We start from the raw sequence: 17,428 nt of genomic DNA on the forward strand, positions 1-17,428 counted from the left end.
AACTGTGGTGTTGGAGAAGACTCTTGAGAGTCCCTTGGACTGCAAGGAGATCCAACCAGTCAATGGTAAAGGAAATCAGCCCTGAATGTTCATTGGAAGTACTGATGTTGAAACTGAAACTCCAGTACTTTGGCCACCTGATGTGAAGGGCTGACTCATTGGGAAAGACCCTGATGCTGGGAAAGATTGAAGGCAGGTTGAAAAGGGGACGACAGAGGATGAGATGTTTGGATGGCATCATTGACTCAATGGACATGAGTTTGAGTAAACTCCAGGAGTTGGTGATGGACAAGAAGGCCTGGTGTACTGCAGTCCATGGGGTTGCAAAGAGTTGGACATGACTGAGCGACTGAACTGAACTACCTTTCCAGAAATTAATTAATAGAAACAGGCATTGGAATTGTCTCTTTACCTACCTGTTTCTGCAAGGCACCAGAAGCTCATGAAAGCAGGTGCTCTGTGTCATTGATATGGCCCATTCCCTAGCACATTGCCTTAAAAATATTCCTATCAATGTCATGAGCTATCCTCTGAACCAAAGCTACATTATCTTCAACAACAACAACAAAACCTGCAACATTACATCCCTCACCACCAAAAGCAGTAAAGTCAAATTATCAAACTTACACTGTCAATGTTATTTACTAAATTGACTACAGATTGAAGGCATTAGGAGACTTTATTGGATTAGGAACACAACAAAGGAAAAAGTTTTAGATTGATTAAAAAAAAAAAACCCTTCAGATTATAAAGTATGACTAGGTTTGTTAAAAAGAATGAAATAATCTATTTGCAACAACATTAGTTCAGTTCAGTTCAGTCGCTCAGTCGTGTTTGCAACATGAATGGACCTAAAGATTGTCACACTGCGTCAAATGAGTCAAAAAGAGGAGAAATATTGCATGACGTCCCTTACCTACCGAATCTAAAAAATTATACAAATGAACTTATTTACAAAACAGAAACACATTCACAGACTTAGAGAATGAATTTATGGCTGCCAGCAGGGGAAGGATGTGGGGAAGGGATAGTTAGGGAATTTGGGATGGATGAGGTACTCACGGAGCTTCCCAGATGGCGGTAGTGGTAAAGAATCTGCCTGCTAATGCAGGAGATGCAAGAGATGTGGGTTCAATCCCTGGCTTGAGAAGATCCCTAAAGGAGAACATGGCAACCCACTGCAGTATTCTTGCCTGGAGAATCGCCATGGACAGAGGAGCTTGGCAGGCTACAGTGCATAGGGTCGCAGAGAGTCGGACATGACTGAAGCAACGTAGCAGGCACTCATGCAAGTATGTGCTGCCATATTGATAATGGGTAACCAACAAGGACTTACTTTATTGCACAGGGAATTCCGCTCATTGTTATGTGTCAGGCTGGACGGGAGGGGAGCTTGAGGGAGAATGGATCCATGTATTTGTATGGCTGAGTCCCTTTGCTGTCCATCTGAAACTACTGCAGCCTTGTTCATCAGCTACACTCCAATATAAAATAAAGTGTTTAAAAAATAAAAAAATGGGAGGTGGGAGGGGGTTCAGGATGGGGAACACATGTACACCCGTGGTGGATTCATGTCAACGTATGGCAAAACCAATACAATATTGTAAAGTAATTAGCTTCCAATTAAAATAAATAAATTTATATTAAAAATATGACATATAGTTTTATTTATATATAAGCTTATACATATTTCACAATGAAATATATTAATTCCATAACAAAAAGATTAAAATATTAGTTATGATTAGAATAGATATCAATCTTTGTTAGAAACATTTAAGAAGCGTGCAAACTGGCCATCTTTCCGGGGTGATGGTTGTCCCACCTGTCTAGGGAAGACCTCCAAAGCTTTCACCCAGAGGCACAGCAGATCTCATCAGGGGCGCCTTAATTATTGTAGCTGTTAAGGTAAATCAATATAATTGTGAGAGCATAGGGAGTAGGGAAAAGAGTTATATTTTGCAAAACAATCCATGGGATCAAGCAGCCAAGAGTTTAATTTGGAAATGCGAATATCTATCACTTAGGTTTTCAAACAGTGTTTATGTGGACAATGAAGGAATCCGGAGGGGCAGAGCAACAACAACAACAAATGAAAAAACAGGGCAAGAAAGAGGAGTTATTTTCATACATTATATTAATTTATATTCTATTGCATATGAAAAAGGTGATTGTCTTGATCCAAATGATTTCACCCATTGAAACCATTAAGAGGGGACTTCCCTGGTAGTCCGGTGGTTAAGACTTCAGGTTCCAATGCAGAAGGCAGGGTTCAATACCTGGCAGGGAGTTACGATCCCACGTGTCTCATGGCCAAAAGGACAAACCATAAAACACAAGTAATACTGTAACAAATTCAATAAAGACTTTAAAAACGGTCCACATTAAAAAAAAAATCTGAAAACATTTTAAATCATTAAGACATGGGAAAAATCCTGTCTGAGCCGTTTGATGATATCTTCCTGCATCCTTTTCAGGGAGGAAGGTGAGATGCCACCAAGAGTTCAGGAGGATGCTTTCTTTCCTATATTCAACAAGGGATTGGGTAGCAACTAGGCAGTAGCTTTCTTTTGGATCCGTTTGCCAAAGCCCCAGTACCCATTAGAATTTTCTGGGGTTGGGCTGCTGAAGAGCAAGAACTGGGGAGGCTGGATTTGGGAGGCCTGGTTTCTCGTGCCACTTTTTAGCTTGCGGACACTGGGCACACTATTTCTACCCCTTCGGTTTCATTATTTGGGAGATGGCAGCAATACTGTGTCTGTTTCATGCGGCTGTTATGACAATGAGCTGGGCTTGAGTGCGAAAAGCCCTTTACAAACCATTTAACCCTCTCCAGATGTTAGTTATTATCATCTTTCTAAAGAATAGGAGACTGCAGAAAAGACTCCTTGACACTTTTAGTCAAAATTTGACCCTAAGCTCACTCTCGCTGCAAAGCGAAAGGGTTGCGGCGCCCCACAGCAGGCCGGGGCAGGGTCACCCACGCTGCCGGTGTACGGTCACTGCAGTATTCATTCCGAGAGGTTGCCGGCCCTGGGTCCTCCCACTGGTCTCCCGCGGAGGGCCCGCGCAGTTCCTCTCATCAGGGTGGTGCCAGCGAGAGGGCGTGGGCAGGGCGGGGCCGAGAAACGGGGTGGGGCGTGGCCTCCCGGGGAAGGGCGGGGCCTCGCCTCCCGGGCGTTCCGGGGGCCGCCGGCGCGCGGGGCTAGCCAGCCAGCGAGCGGACGAGCGCGCGGCCCCTGCGCACTCGGCCGCCGCCCGCGCGCGTCGCTGGCACAGCTGCGTTCTCGCCTCCGCCGCTGGGCGCCGGGTCCCGCGCGAGCCGTCGCTGAGCGCCCCGCGCTCCCCGCACCTGCGCCCCTTCCTCACCGCAACAGGTCAGGGGCGGGCGGAGGCGGCGAGGGCGCGCGAGCCGAGACTGGAGGATTCCAGGTCTGGAAGGTGAGCGGAATCCAGCGCCCCGCTACCCCGAGCTGGAGGTGGGGGGGTTGGGGTGGTCATCCTGGTCCCGGCGCCGCGGCCGCTGACTTCTGGGAAGCCCCGGCTCCCCCGCCTCGCAGCCGGCTTCCCAGCACGCTGACTCAAGTCGCTTGGCGTTCCCACTTTTCCGGTGGGAACCTTCGGGGAGAACGGGCGAGGGAGACGCCGAGCTCTCTACTGCCCTTACCAATTCCCGGCAGGTAGCGTCTAGAAAAACTGGGGAGGGGAGCGCAGGAAGAGACCCGTCCTCCTCCCCACCTCTCTCTCACTCCACCGAATCCCACGTCTGCCCGTGCGCCCCGCGTCTTGCGGAAAGATGTTCGTGTATTGGAACCTGGTCCCGGGGTTGCGTAATAGAAGAGTCCGAGAAGTTTCTCTGCGGAGTGGGGGTAAAAGCGGGGCTTTTCTCTCCTCCGTTACGAGGCCCCCTCCCCCCTTTATCGTCACCCCTCCCCCACTACGTCTAGGAGAGAGATTAGTGGTTCCAGTCTCCTCAAATTGTGATCGAGGTGGAGGTGTGCGGCGGTGGTCCGCAGACTCGAGAGAGGGAGGGGAAAAGTTGGAGGCACCTTCTGAGACCTGCTCCTGGCGCAGAGGGAGACGGCGTCTGCAGAGCGTGGAACTGGTTAATTTCCCTCGGTGATACATTCTTCTTGATGTCTGATCCTCTGACTGCCACACGCTAGCTCTCCGACTTTGCGAGCGCCGGGGTTGGCGAATTAGGTGGGAGAGGACCTGGAGCGTTACAGGAATCATCCTTTACCTTAAGGTGCTTGGGAGTTGCGTTAATAAAGCTGCGAGGGACCTGCAAGGGTCTTGCGACTTTCCTCCTAGGTTAGTCTCCTTGGAGTTTCCGCAGACCCCGTATTGTTATGTAAATTGCCCTGGGAAGACCCTTGGCTTTGGAGGTGGAGATGAGTCCGGTCTTCCGGGAGCCCATCTCTGTTGGCGGGGTGGGGGTGGGTGTCGAAGTGGGGGTGGGGAAGGCCTTGCAGACGAAGTTTTTTGTTTTTGTTTTTTAACAAAACAGTGGGGTGGGATAATCTTAACCCAGTTGGTGCACGGTTGCAGGAGGGGATGGGGGCGGGGAGGATGGATGACCTACCATCAAGAAACCAGACAGATTTAAATCTTAAAGCCGAAACCGTACATTAAGGCGAAGACCCATGGGTGTTCCTTGAGACGCTTGGCAGGTGAGAAGAACTCAGTAATTGAGGCAGAGAAACGCCAGGCAAGGGACCGGCCTGAGAATGTGGGTGATTTTGCTTGCGGAAGATTGTTTCAGAACAAGGTCATGCAGAGGTGGTAGAAGGTACGGGCGGTGGTGGGACCCTCCACCCTGCTCCCGGACCTACTTGGTGTCAGACTCCGAGTAGCGACAGAAGTCACGAAAAAGAAAGACCCTGGGACTCGGGAGTCTAGTTCTGCTTAGAGGCTTAAGAATACCTAGGCATGCCCTTTTTCAATGTTTACTTCCTCTGTCTAATGTATTTCCTTAGCTTGCCTTTCATCTTTAGTGGAAAGGGTTCCTTGAGTGGATATTCTGGAAATTCACAGGAGAGTTGAAAACTCCGAATGGTTTGCCTGCTTTCATTTAGAGGTGGTGTCTGTTTGCCAAGGTCGGAAAGTATTGTATTTGAAGATAAATATGCAGAAGAGGAATGGGGAGAATTAAGAGATAATGACCGAAGAGAATGAAGAACAGAGAAAGTAGGAGAATAGATAACTAACTAGTACTTAAAAAGCTAATTTGAATTCAGCTAACTGAGGAGAGAGAGGACCAAGGAAAGAATTTGAGACACGTTGGTCACTTTAGGACAAAGAAGTATTGAAGAGTGGGACACAAGGTTTTGGAGAAAAAAATGAATTTAAATATTGGGGACTTCCTCACCCCTCCACCCCTTCTTTTCTTTTTCTAAATAGAACTGACAGCGATGATGTGGCTGGAGATATGCAACTTGGAGGTGTGTTGCTGTGGACCCTTTGCAGGAAGAAAAGAAACTGTTACATATCAGAATTAATATGTCTTATTCATTCACTGTGGCAATTGAATTTCTGTAGTGTCTTTGGCATTTGCTTAACTCTTCAATCTCAAAAAATGCTCTTAACTCCTCAACCTCTTAACAATACGATTTTCAAGACTTACATTGTGTTAATTTTGAATACAGAAATCATCAAGGGGAGGAGAATTTATGACAAGAGTAAAGATCAGGTGATTTTCAACATTGCTTTCTCTTACAAGATGTAAAATATGCATGCATTTCCACCAGAAGTCACTGTTTGCCACCAGAAGTCACTGTTTCATTGTGAGGTTATGAGACCTTTAGTAGTTAGACTGTGTCAAAACTGGCTTTCTCTTCTGTTTCCTATTTGTTTAACTGAATTTTACAAGGAGTTGGTGGAGCTAAAAGTTATTTTTATTGACTAAAATACTTGCTTAATTTGGCTTTGATTACATGGAAGAGTTGTCTAAGATACATATATATATGAGTTGCATGTTTATTAAGAACATTGATAAGTCACTGGAGCCGTGTGATTGTTTAGTTGAAGTTATAGTGCTTTGGGGGTTGAAAAGATGAATTAAAAAAATAAACGTGGGAAAGGCAAACTTGTTTTCCATATTTTTAAAGACGCAAATGAAAAGCGTTTCATGCTCAACTCTGTCATTTGTGCTTTCATTGATCAAATTTGCATAATGCAAGTAAGTTGATGAAGTTAGTCCATTATTAAAATTCCAAATCTTTAGGTTTGTGCTGTCACTTGTGAAAAGGGTAGAACTAATTTATATATAAATATCTGGATTGTTATAAGATATACACAGGAGACAGTATACCCTGCAGATGTCCCTTAAGGTATGGCATCATAGCTCGAAAATTCTTACTGTTGAATCTCTACCCTGAAAAATGTCCTTGAATTCATTTGCTATCTTACTATTTCTGTTGAAGGTAAAAGCCCAGAGTTCCCCTATTTTAAGACTAGACCGTTAACAAAATTTTCAGGAGATTGAGAAAGTATGTTAGAGAGTTCAAATTAAGGAACTGCATTGACCATACTCATAGAAAGTTTTGTAAATAAATTATATTTTTCATTAAATTATAAAGTCAACAATAACTCCCATTCTCAATGATATTTAATTGACCGTGGCTTTCCAGCAGTCTCTTTTTAGACACAACAGTAGCTTATTTAATATTTGCTGAATTAATATTAGATTATATTACAAGAGATTACATAAACCCTGTCATCTGTTTACTAAAGTTCTACCACCGTGCAGAAGTAAATGTGAAATATTTGGTTGTTTGTAGGTGCACATCTTTATTCCTGGCTGTTCATAAGAGCATAAGAGATTGTTGTAGTGGGGGAACCATGAGGCTCTCAGGCCTTGAGGGTTGCTACTAGGCATTTCTGTCTTATGCCTTAGGACAGAACTCTTTCAGTAGTGTTCTCCAGGGGAAGAAAATCAGCTGATTTTCTTAAATTATCTGGCCCATTTAAAACATGACTAAGGATTTCTTGCTCAAGCAACTTTTTCCTATTAAATGACTGAGATTATTGAGGCAAGTGGAGTCCAGAGAAATCAATTACATCCTTAATGTAATACCTCATGTTCATTCCCGATACCTTATAAACATCCAGTATCTTCTAAGTGCCAGACAGTGCTCTCAGCGTTGGAGGAACTGAAAACACCAGGTTAAGGTAGAGAAAGAGCCCATGCAGGTGGAGTTTACATCCACAAAGCACGGAGCACAACAGCTGTTGACCAGTGGCGTTCGTGTGACATATCATTTAAGCCTAATTGAAACTCTGAAGTTGGGGTTCATTTTCCATTTTAAAATCAGGAAATTGAGTTGAAGAAGTTAAGTGACTTGACTCTGTGACTCAAAGCCTGGTGCCCTTTCTGCTGTGGTACACTGTTGGCCATGTTGATATGTGGTTTCCTGTTTTTCAAGAATTACAGCTCAATTCTCAAATATAAATAGTGTTTCTCCTTGGCTAAGTAATTCTTTCTAATCATTATGGGAATAAAAACGCAGGTATTTTTATTTAGCATTTGGGATGTACATTTGTGACTCCAAAGCAGAATATGCAGCCCTATTAAACAGATACGTGGTGCTTATTTGCACCAAATGAAGACCCGTACCTTCCTAAAAATTAAATGCAAGGGCTTAGGAGCCATCTCTGTTAGTGCTTCAAATCTATTATTCACGTTACAAAAGGTCAATTCAAATCCCTATGTAAATCAGGATGTACTCATACCATTTTTCTATTTTATAGATATGGTGAATATATGCAGTAAAGTGGTGTTTTTCAAACTTAGAGTAAGCATCAGAGTCTCCTGAAAAACCTTTAAGATTCACATGTCTTTCCCTTTCCCACCTCCACAGTTTCTGATTCATAGGTCTGGGGTAATACCCAAGAATTTGCACTTGTAACATGTTCACAGGTGATACTGATGCTTCTAGTTCTGGAATTACACTTTGAGGAATACTGCAGTATAGCAGAAGATTTAAAAGCATGGTTTCTAAGCCAGACAGCTTGGGCTTGAATCTTAGATATGCCACCTACTCTAGCTGTCAGACCTCAGGCAGATTACTCAACTTCTTGTCAGGAACTGTGAAGGCTCTGACATTTTACCCTACTTTCAAGCTCAAAAACTAACCTGCCACAGTTTCATGGACTCTTGGGAATGGCTTTATTACTTGTAATAATGGCTATAGCCAGACTATTACCATTTTCTTACACTGGTTCCCTAAGACCTAGTTTCCAAAGAGGGGAGATGTGGAAAGAGTCAGATGGTACCTGCAAACACAGTGGAATCCATATCTTTAGGGAATCCTAATCTTTTATAATGGGCAGTTAGCACACCTGCCCTTTGCTCCATAGGGAGATACATTTTTAAAGGCTCTTCTCTGTATAAGCATCCTTAAAGATCATTTGGAATAAAGGCGGTTGGTGCCTCTGCGTATACAATATGCAGAAATGACCCACGGAGAATTGGCATCCGACACTCTTCCATTCCCTGAGACAATGGGTTTAAGATACTATTGTATTTCCGTTTCTGGGTAGTTGGGTAGATTAAAGGTAATGTGATTTGGCAAGTACTTGAAGCAGAACATAATAAGTGCTGCATAAGTATTTCCTATTATTACTCCTGAAGGGGAAAAAAGTTATTTTTTTTTAATGGTAAGTATTGCCTTATAAGAAGAAATAATTGTTTTACTGAGTATCCCTAACTTTAAGTTCATTCTAAGACATTTCTCTGATGGGTCTAAATTCTAAAATAGGGATGATGAGTTGTACAATATTTTACCATTCCGTGGGGAATGAGGCAGAAACATTTACCACCGACATTCACCTGCTCTCCACCTCCTTAGGTCACGCGAATCACGTGACTAATTCTGTCCAGGGGGCTGTTTGTGAGAGTAACATGTATTTCTGGACTGAAGCCTTAAGTGGCTGTCTACCTCTCGTTTACTATAGTAAACTCTGCAGCCACGTTTTGAGATCATGGAGTTTCCAACTTGGCCTTTTTCCAGCTTAGATTTCTCCGTGTGGAGTGAAGCTCCCTGCCTCCTCCCTGACCCCTCACCTCCTCCCCCCACCATATGCAATGAACATAAAGAATGACCAGGAAATAAGTTTTTGTGCCATCAAGCCCCTGAGATTTGGGGCTTAATTTGCCACAATAGCATGACCTTATTGTTTAGTCACTCAGTTGTGTCTGACTCTTTGCAACCCCAAGAACTGAGCTCACCAGGCTCCTCTGTCTGTGGGATTTCCCAGGCAAGAATACTGGAATAGGTTGCTATTTCCTTCTCCAGGGGATCTTCCTGACCCAGGAATTGAACCAGAGTCCCCTACCACTGAGCCACCTGGGAAGCCCAGCATAGCCTAGACTGTCCTTACTATATTCCACTATCTATAATACCTGCCTAATGTGAGAAAGTTGACAGTAATTTTAAAATACAGGCTCTGGGCATGTATATGTAAAGCTGGATATGGAGTTTACATTCTGTTGAGGTATGAGCCATCAACACTTACATATTTATTTGCTTATTTAGCAGAAGTTAATTTCAGAGACGAGCTTCCCTGGTGGCTCAGATGGTAAAGCGTCTGCCTGCAATACAGGAGACCTGGGTTCCATCCTTGGGTTGGGAAGATCTCCTGGAGAAGGAAATGGCAACCCACTCCAGTATTCCTGCCTGGAGAATCCCAGGGATGGAGGAGACTGGTAGGCTACAGTTCATGGGATCGCGAAGAGTCAGACACGACTGAGTGACTTGACTTCACTTCAATTTCAGATAGTGTAAGTACTGTGAAAAGATAAGGATGGCCAACACTGTTCTTTTCCTCCCCAGTGCTCATTCCCATTTTTTGTTACTAAGGGAACCTTGATTATACATGGGATTAAACTGGGTGCAGCCTCAGGTGACAGATCGTGTTTGTTCTCAGCCAGTGGTAACAATTTGTATCTTGATTTACCTGTTTCCCCTGAAGCTGGAGGAGGCCATGTGACCTCGTTTTGGTTTTCAGGTAGTAAAGGTTTGGGGAAGGACTTTCCTGATGTGGCTGACATAGCCACACCTTCCTCCTCCCATCTTCCTCCTGCCTTGCATGTTGAAAAGATGTCTGGTTATGACCAGCAACCTTTTTGTACCATGAGATGATGTGCCTAAAGACAGCATGCTAAATGTGGCTGAGCAGGAAGAGCCAGAGTTCCCAATGGCCTCATCCTATGGCTAAAATTATACCAGCAGCCACCTTCCTTTAGACTTGCTATTGTTACTGTTCAGTCTCTAAGTTGTGTTCGACTGTGGACTGCAGCACCCCAGGCTTCCCTGTCCTTCACTATTTCCCGGAGTTTGCTCAGATTCATGTCCATTGAGCCAGTGATGCTATCTAACTGCCTTGATCTCTGCCGCCCTCTTCCCCTTTTGCCTTCAATCTTTCCCAGCATCAGGGTCGGGAAAAATTGTTTAGTCACCAAATCATGTCTGACTCTTTGCAACCCCATGGATGGTAGCTCGCACCAGCCTCCTCTGTCCATGGGATTTTCCAGGCAAGAATACTGGAGTGGGTTGCCATTTCCTTCTCCAGGGAATCTTCCCAACCTAGGGATTGAACCCACATCTCCTGCATGTCTTGGCGGGTGGATTCTTTACCAATAAGCCACCAAGGGAGTCCAGAAATGTTAGAAGCCGCTGTTAATTAAGCAATTAGTACTTGCAGCTAGACACATTCTGAACCCATATAGAATATAATGAAATAGCGCATGGGTTGGCTGGAGGCACATCAGTGCTACACTGGCTGCTGCATTCAGGGAGGGCTCTTGGAGAACATGTCATTTGAGCTGAATGATGGGAGGGAGCTAACAGGCTGTGGGATGTAGACTTGAGTTTGGGGCCCGAACCTTGTTCAAGGCGATGTCCACCTTGAAATGGAGGGTTTGAAATGGAGAAGAGGTCGTTGGGGAAATCGTGTTACATTATGAATGTCCTGAGGGCTTCATGTGGCGCTGGAGAGCTAAAGGAACTGTAGGCGATCAGGTCAGTTTGGGGCCCTGAGAGTATGAACTGCTTGGGGTAGAGTTCTGGAGAATTCAGATGAAAACAGTGTATGACCCATGACTCACCACTGACACATTGCCAATTACCAAGAGGCTGTTATTCCTGGAGGGTATGTGTGGAAAAGGGGAAGGCAAGCTGACCAGGGACCAGACCAGCCCAGACATCCTCAGGCCTCTGGGCAGTTGTTTTCCTCATATTCTCCTCTGGAAACTGGGTCATGGTCATGGGGCTTTGAGACCTACTTAGCAGCTGTTTGTCCAGTGGAAAAGCTTCTCTAATGTATGGATTGTCTTGAACATGTACTTTGGTTGGCAGAAAAATAACCAGGACAACTACTACTATTGAATGTTCACCATGAGCTTGGCATTGTGCTAAAAATATGACACCCATTTCATTTAACCCTATAGCAACCCCCAGGAAGCTCCATGTTAATGATAAGAAGGCTGAGACCTTGAGGTCATATAGCTAAGAGGTTGCAAAGCAGGCCTTTGAACCAGCACATCATCGCAAAGGCCCCTGAGAGTAGGTTCCCAGGACTGTGCTAGATTTGGAAGCACTTAATGGCCTGAAACCGGAGGGAGGTTCATGAGGGAGGGGACATGCGGATACCTATGGCTGATGCATGCTGATACATAGCAGAAACCAACACAGTATTGTAAAGCAATTATACTTCAATTAAAAATAAATTTTAAATATAAATAAAATGTTAAAAAAGAAAAACCTAAACAGAATATTTGAAAATATCCTGAGGTGTTTTTTTTTTTTTTTTCTGTATTCCTCTTCCCTTTTCTTTACTTGTAATTGTATATGTGTATGGTGTGAGTGTCTGTAAAACTTAAAAAAACAAAACAAAACTTTTTTTTTTTTACTTGAAATGTTTTTCCTTCTATTTTGGGGAGAAAAGCAGTTTGATGTATGTGACATTTTTATTTCTGAATAAATTTGCATGGCAAGAGGCTGAAAGGACTGTGGAAGGGTCACTTAAATAGATCTGACAGAGTGCATTCCTACATGAAACAGTCTGTGTCAGTTACGTAAAAGGTAAGATCGGCATTGCTGACTTAAATAAGAACTGCTGTGTACTGAATGTCCATGGTGTGTCAGTGTGCTGGACATTTTAGCTAGATTTATAAAGCACTGTTCTTGGTGACTCTGTAAAATAGGTTGTTTTTCCATTTTATAGGTGGGAGCACTGAGGCTGGTGGGGCTTAATTTGCCCAAAGTGATCACCTGTCTTGCTTAAGCTTCCTTTTTTTTGTTGTTGTTGTACAGCGTTACTGTGTGTTTAAAACAGAGCCACGTTGGAATCTTACATGCTTTAAATTTAAAAAAAAAATTTTTTTTTATTTGGCTGTTGGGTCTTAGCTGTGGCGCATAGAGTCTTCATTGCATCATCTGGGATCTTTCATTGTGGAGTGCCGGCTCTAGTTGCCACCTGCGGGCTCAGTAGCTGCGGCTCAGTCGGTTGCTTTGAGGGATGGGGGGAATCTTAGTTCCCTGACCAGGGACTGAACCCACGTCCCTTGCATTGCAAGGCAGATTCTTGACTACTGGATCACTGGGGCAGTCCCTTACCTACTTTTTCTAATGGGAGGATTTTAAACGGGCTCCCCTACCCCCACTTATTTTTCTGCTTTGTCTTTATAATCTGGTGAAAATAATATAAAAAAGTATGAAGACTTCAGGAAGATCTGACTGTCAGTATTGATGGGTCAGGAAAATTCCCCACCCCCAACCATTATACTTAGAGAAGAAAATGTTTACACAGATAATAAAAGGATTCATAGCGTACAGAATAAAAGATGAAAATGCTGCTTTCCAGAGAAACCACTGTCAACAGTTGAGTGTATATGTGTTAAGGGTGTGTATTATGCATAAATATCAAAAGAAAACATTTTCTTTTCAAGCAGATTGGCTCACAGTGTACATTTTGCTCAGCATCTTGTTTGGATAAACCTGTTTGATGTTACACCATGTTTCATGTATCATAATTTACCCTTTCTGTGTTGGTATGTGTTAGGTTGTTACCAGTTTCCTTGCTATTACAAGCATTTTGTTGGAGAAACCTTCTTGTACAAATATGGCTATTTTTAAGAAAGATTCTTTGAAGGAGACATTAGCTGAAGCATATACTAGTGACCTTCCTTAGCAGCACTTTAGGGTCATAACTTTCCTAACTACAATAAGCCTCCCTTCTAACCTAACTAACCTTGTATCTGAATATTCATTGGAAGGACTGATACTGAAGCTGAAACTCCAGTACTTTGGCCACCTGATGCAAAGGACTGACTCATTGAAAAAGACCCTGATGCTGGGAAAGATTGAAGGCAGAAGGAGAAGGGGACCACAGAGGATAAGATGATTGGATGGCATCACCGACTTGCTGGACATGAGTTTGAGCAAGCTCCGGGAGTTGGTGAAGGACAGGCTGAATTTGGTCTTTTCTGGGAGACATGAATCAATGATCTGGTGGTGATGCAGCCTCCTTGCCCTTGCCTCTGTGGAAAGGATTGAGCCACCAAGCAGGGTTATGAGTCTAAGTTGCACATACAAGTCCTGGGTTGTGCCTACGGCCAGATCACTCAGAGAATGCCTCTTTCACTTTGTACTTCACTCACCCGCCTAAGAAACCAGTTGTGAGACCCAGGATTCAGCTGACTCCTTCTGTCTTAGACATCTCAAAGTTCCTAGGATGATTTTGTTTGATTTGGTTGGTCAGTCCTATCCGACTCCTTGCAAACCCATGGACTGTAGCCCACCAGGCTCCTATGTCCGTGGCATCTCTCAGGCAAGAATATTGGAGTGGATTGCCGTTTCCTTCTCCACTAGGAGCATTATAAAAAAAAGGCTTTATTTATTTATTTATAGCAGTTAAGTTCATAGCTAAACTGAGTGGGAGGCATGGAGATGCTCATAGACTTCCCTGTCCCCGCCACCACCCCCAGCTTTCCCCCACTCAGCATCTCCCACTGGGGTGGTACATTTATTACCATTGACGAACATGAGCCCTGACACCTCATCACCCTGAGTGCTAGGCCATCTTTTACTACAGCTCAGCCTGGCTTGCTCCTCACTTCCTTTAAGCCCTTGCTGAAATGTTTCCTTCTCTGACCACTTGATATAAAATTGCAACACCTTACCTCATTTCCTCTCTGGCCCTCTACACTTCTCAGTTTTTTTCTATGACACTTTTTCAAGTGGAACGTCTGTATGGAATGCTTCATCTTTGCTTGCCTTCTGTAGTTTGTAAACTCAGTGATGGCAAGTGCCCGTTTCCTTCACTCTCCTCTTCTTACAGTAAATGCCCAAGAAATATTTGTTGGCTCAGGGGGCTTCCCTGGTGGTCCAAGATTGGGGACTTTGACTTTCAATGCAGGGGGTTTGGACCCACATGCTCCTTGGCCAAGAAACCAAAATATAAAACAGAAGCAATATGGTAATGAATTCAATAAAGACTTTTTTTTTAATAGTCCACACCCCAAAAATCTTAAAAAAAAAAAAATTTTTTTTTTTTTGTTGGCCCTGTGAGTAAATGAACAAACAAGAACCTCTTTGTTACGTGAAAGTGAAAGTGAAGTCGCTCAGTCGTGTCCGACTCTTTGCGACCCCGTGGACTGTAGCCCACCAGGCTCCTCTGTCCATAGGATTTTCCAGGCAAGACTATTGGAGTGGGTGGCCATTTCCTTCTCCAGGGGATCTTCCCAACCCAGGGATCGAACCCAGGTCTCCCACATTGCAGGCAGACGCTTTAACCTCTGAGCCCATGAGACTCCCTCAATAGCCTCGCTCCCCACCTCCTCCTTTCTGCAGCATTGAGCGCTGGGGCGGGTGCTCTTGGCTATTGAGCAGCTAACAGGTGGGGCATCTTCACTGGGAGGACTGTTTTGGGTACAACCATCATGGACTCCGTTCCGACTTCTCTGGTGGCTCAGGCAGTAAAAGTAGCTGCCTACAATTCGGGAGACCCAGGTTCCATCCCTGGGTTGGGAAGATTCCCTGGAGAAGGAAATGGCCACCCACTCCAGTACTCTTGCCTGTAAAATCCCATGGACGGACGGAGGAGCCTGGTGGGCTACAGTCCACTCAAAGAGTTGGACATAACTGAGTGACTTTACTTACTTTCTTTAAAGCGGAGTGGTGATGGGAATTTGATTTGGAGAATTTAGAAAACTTGCCTAGGGCCACTATAGCCAGCTGAAGGAGTGTCCTACTCCAAAGCATGTTTGACCTTGAAAATTTTAGAGCTCTACTAAGGTGAGTCTGATTAGAATGTTTGTAGCATCCATGTTGCATTCTTTCTGGGGGAGGAGATAGACTGACAAATGGTTATCTACTAATAAGGAAACATTGTAGTCACGGAGAGGGGAGATAAAAGACCTTATCGAGAGTCAGAGTAGAGCTGAAGGACTCTGTTCCAGTGTTTCTTCAGCCTCAGGCATAAAGTGTGACAGTTAAGCTCTTAAAGTAGCAGGCACTCTAAAAATTGTTACAAATTTAACATCTGTATTTATTTCCATTTGTATCAGATAGTTTGTTAAATTGGTACTAAGATAATTTAGTAACATACCCTTTTGCCTTAAGGATATTTGAAAAAAATGGAAACTATTTAAAGCAAGTTAGGATAAGAGCAGTAAATTTACAAATACACACAAGAAAGGGAAAAGGAAACAGCTGTTGATGGTGTTAGACACAGAGAGAAAGGTTGTTTCTAGAGATATACAAGATAGGTACCAAGGCCAGTCTGCCCAGGTTGGATAACAACTTTTTTTTTTTTTTTTAACCAGTACTGTTTTAAGAGAACTCTCTAGAATTGCTTTGGGGTTAAGTCCCTTTTATGAGTGGAATTAAAATATCAAGATTGGCTTTTACAGGGCTCACTTTTTTATTTAGCCTTGAAGATCAACTTTTCTTTCTTGTCTATACTTTTTGTCTTTCTCCCTTTTGATTCTAGTGAGCTTGTTGACACAACCTATTACCTTAGGCAAATTACTTAAAACTGAGTTTCACTTTTCTATTTAGTATATGAGGTATTAGTATGTACCTTGGAAGTGTTTTGTAATGTTTACATGAAATGTCATTTTTAAAGGCTTGGCACAAACTAGACACTGGGGAAATGTTATTTCCTTTCTCCCGCCTCGTGATAAACATACATGTGCCCATATTTTTCCTGGCTTAAATTGTTTTCAGGCTTAAAATTAAAAGTGCATTTGGCCTTTGGTATATGCTGGCCGGTTTGTTCACACAATTTGAGAGCTGGTGAAGAACCAGTCTATTATTCGAATGAGAGCTTTGAGTTCTGTGTCCAGTACGATGCCTTCCGGTTCAGGTGTACCAATTAGTTTAGTTATTTATGTGCTGATGTTCACAGGCTGCTGTTTCTTTTTCAGATGAGCAGACTTGTCGCTTTCCACTAATTGGCAGCAATGGCGTTCACCGAAAGAGTCAACAGCAGCAGCAACAGGTAACCATGAAGTCCATGATGCAAAGATACCTTGATGTTGAATTTTATAATCAATTTTTCAAAGAATAAGGTTGGTCCTTTTTATTTTGGTGATTTATGGACTCTCTGGTGCAGGAAAAGGTATAGAAAATTTCTGTCTTCTCTGGATGAAATCAAACCTGTTAGACTGGCTACATATTTTCTTTAAATCTAGTAGTCTCTGAGTCTTGTAACTCATTACTTTAACCTGTGGATGTGATATTATATTAGATCAAGCATCCTAATTCTGTGTTCGAGGAACTGGCCCAGGTCACACTGATTTGGGAAAATGTGCGCCTGTTTGGCTTGTGCTGAAACAGATATGAGGAAACCTGCCTTGTTGTGAGAAGCTTGGAGGAGGGAATTCTGTCAGATATACTTAAACAATCAACATCTCTCCTCCCAACTCTGTACACATAGTTGACTGCCTTCTTGCATATTGCACATGATCAGGGTTCCTTGCAGGCAGCGTATTTATATTCTGAAGCAGTTATTAAGAATAACCAATTTGGTATTCAGAAGGAATTCTTAATATCCCTGATCAGTTTTTATTTATACTATTAGATACTCAAATATCTATTAAAGTAGGAGACATGGAGACTCAGAAATAGTTAATATTTCTCAAGTAATAGATGGTGGGCACTGTGATTCTGGACCATTCTGGTGCTTTCCTACTTCCTCCTCCTTTCTGGCTCATTTAGGAAACTCTTCCTGCACTCCAGGTGGTCCAGGTGGTCCTGGTGTTGAACTTGGTGAGCTCCCCTCCCCAACAGAGGAAGGCATGTGGCCCAGGCTGCTACAGTCCACATGCTGCTGGAGCCAGAGGGGAAACTGTTAGCATCCATTTGTGTGTGTTTTTTTTTTTTTTCCTAAGGCTTATTCATAATGTTCAGTTACACATAAG

The 17,428-nt window shown here is 43.5% G+C and overlaps 1 long non-coding RNA gene across 2 annotated transcripts; it reads left to right on the plus strand.

Annotated features, from left to right (window-relative positions):
- Positions 1-3,229: 3,229 nt before the first annotated feature.
- Positions 3,230-6,142, plus strand: LOC120861543. 2 transcript variants are annotated; one of them, XR_005720564.1, is made up of 3 exons: positions 3,230-3,441; positions 4,075-4,249; positions 5,404-6,142. It is a non-coding gene; the product is annotated as an uncharacterized LOC120861543 (long non-coding RNA). The 2 variants fall into 2 exon arrangements; XR_005720563.1 differs by lacking the exon at positions 3,230-3,441 and having other exon boundaries at positions 3,925-4,249.
- The last annotated feature ends 11,286 nt before the right edge of the window (positions 6,143-17,428 follow it).

The sequence above is a fragment of the Oryx dammah genome, unplaced genomic scaffold, assembly GCF_014754425.2.
Source record: "Oryx dammah isolate SB20612 unplaced genomic scaffold, SCBI_Odam_1.1 HiC_scaffold_3, whole genome shotgun sequence".
Lineage (NCBI taxonomy): Eukaryota > Metazoa > Chordata > Mammalia > Artiodactyla > Bovidae > Oryx > Oryx dammah.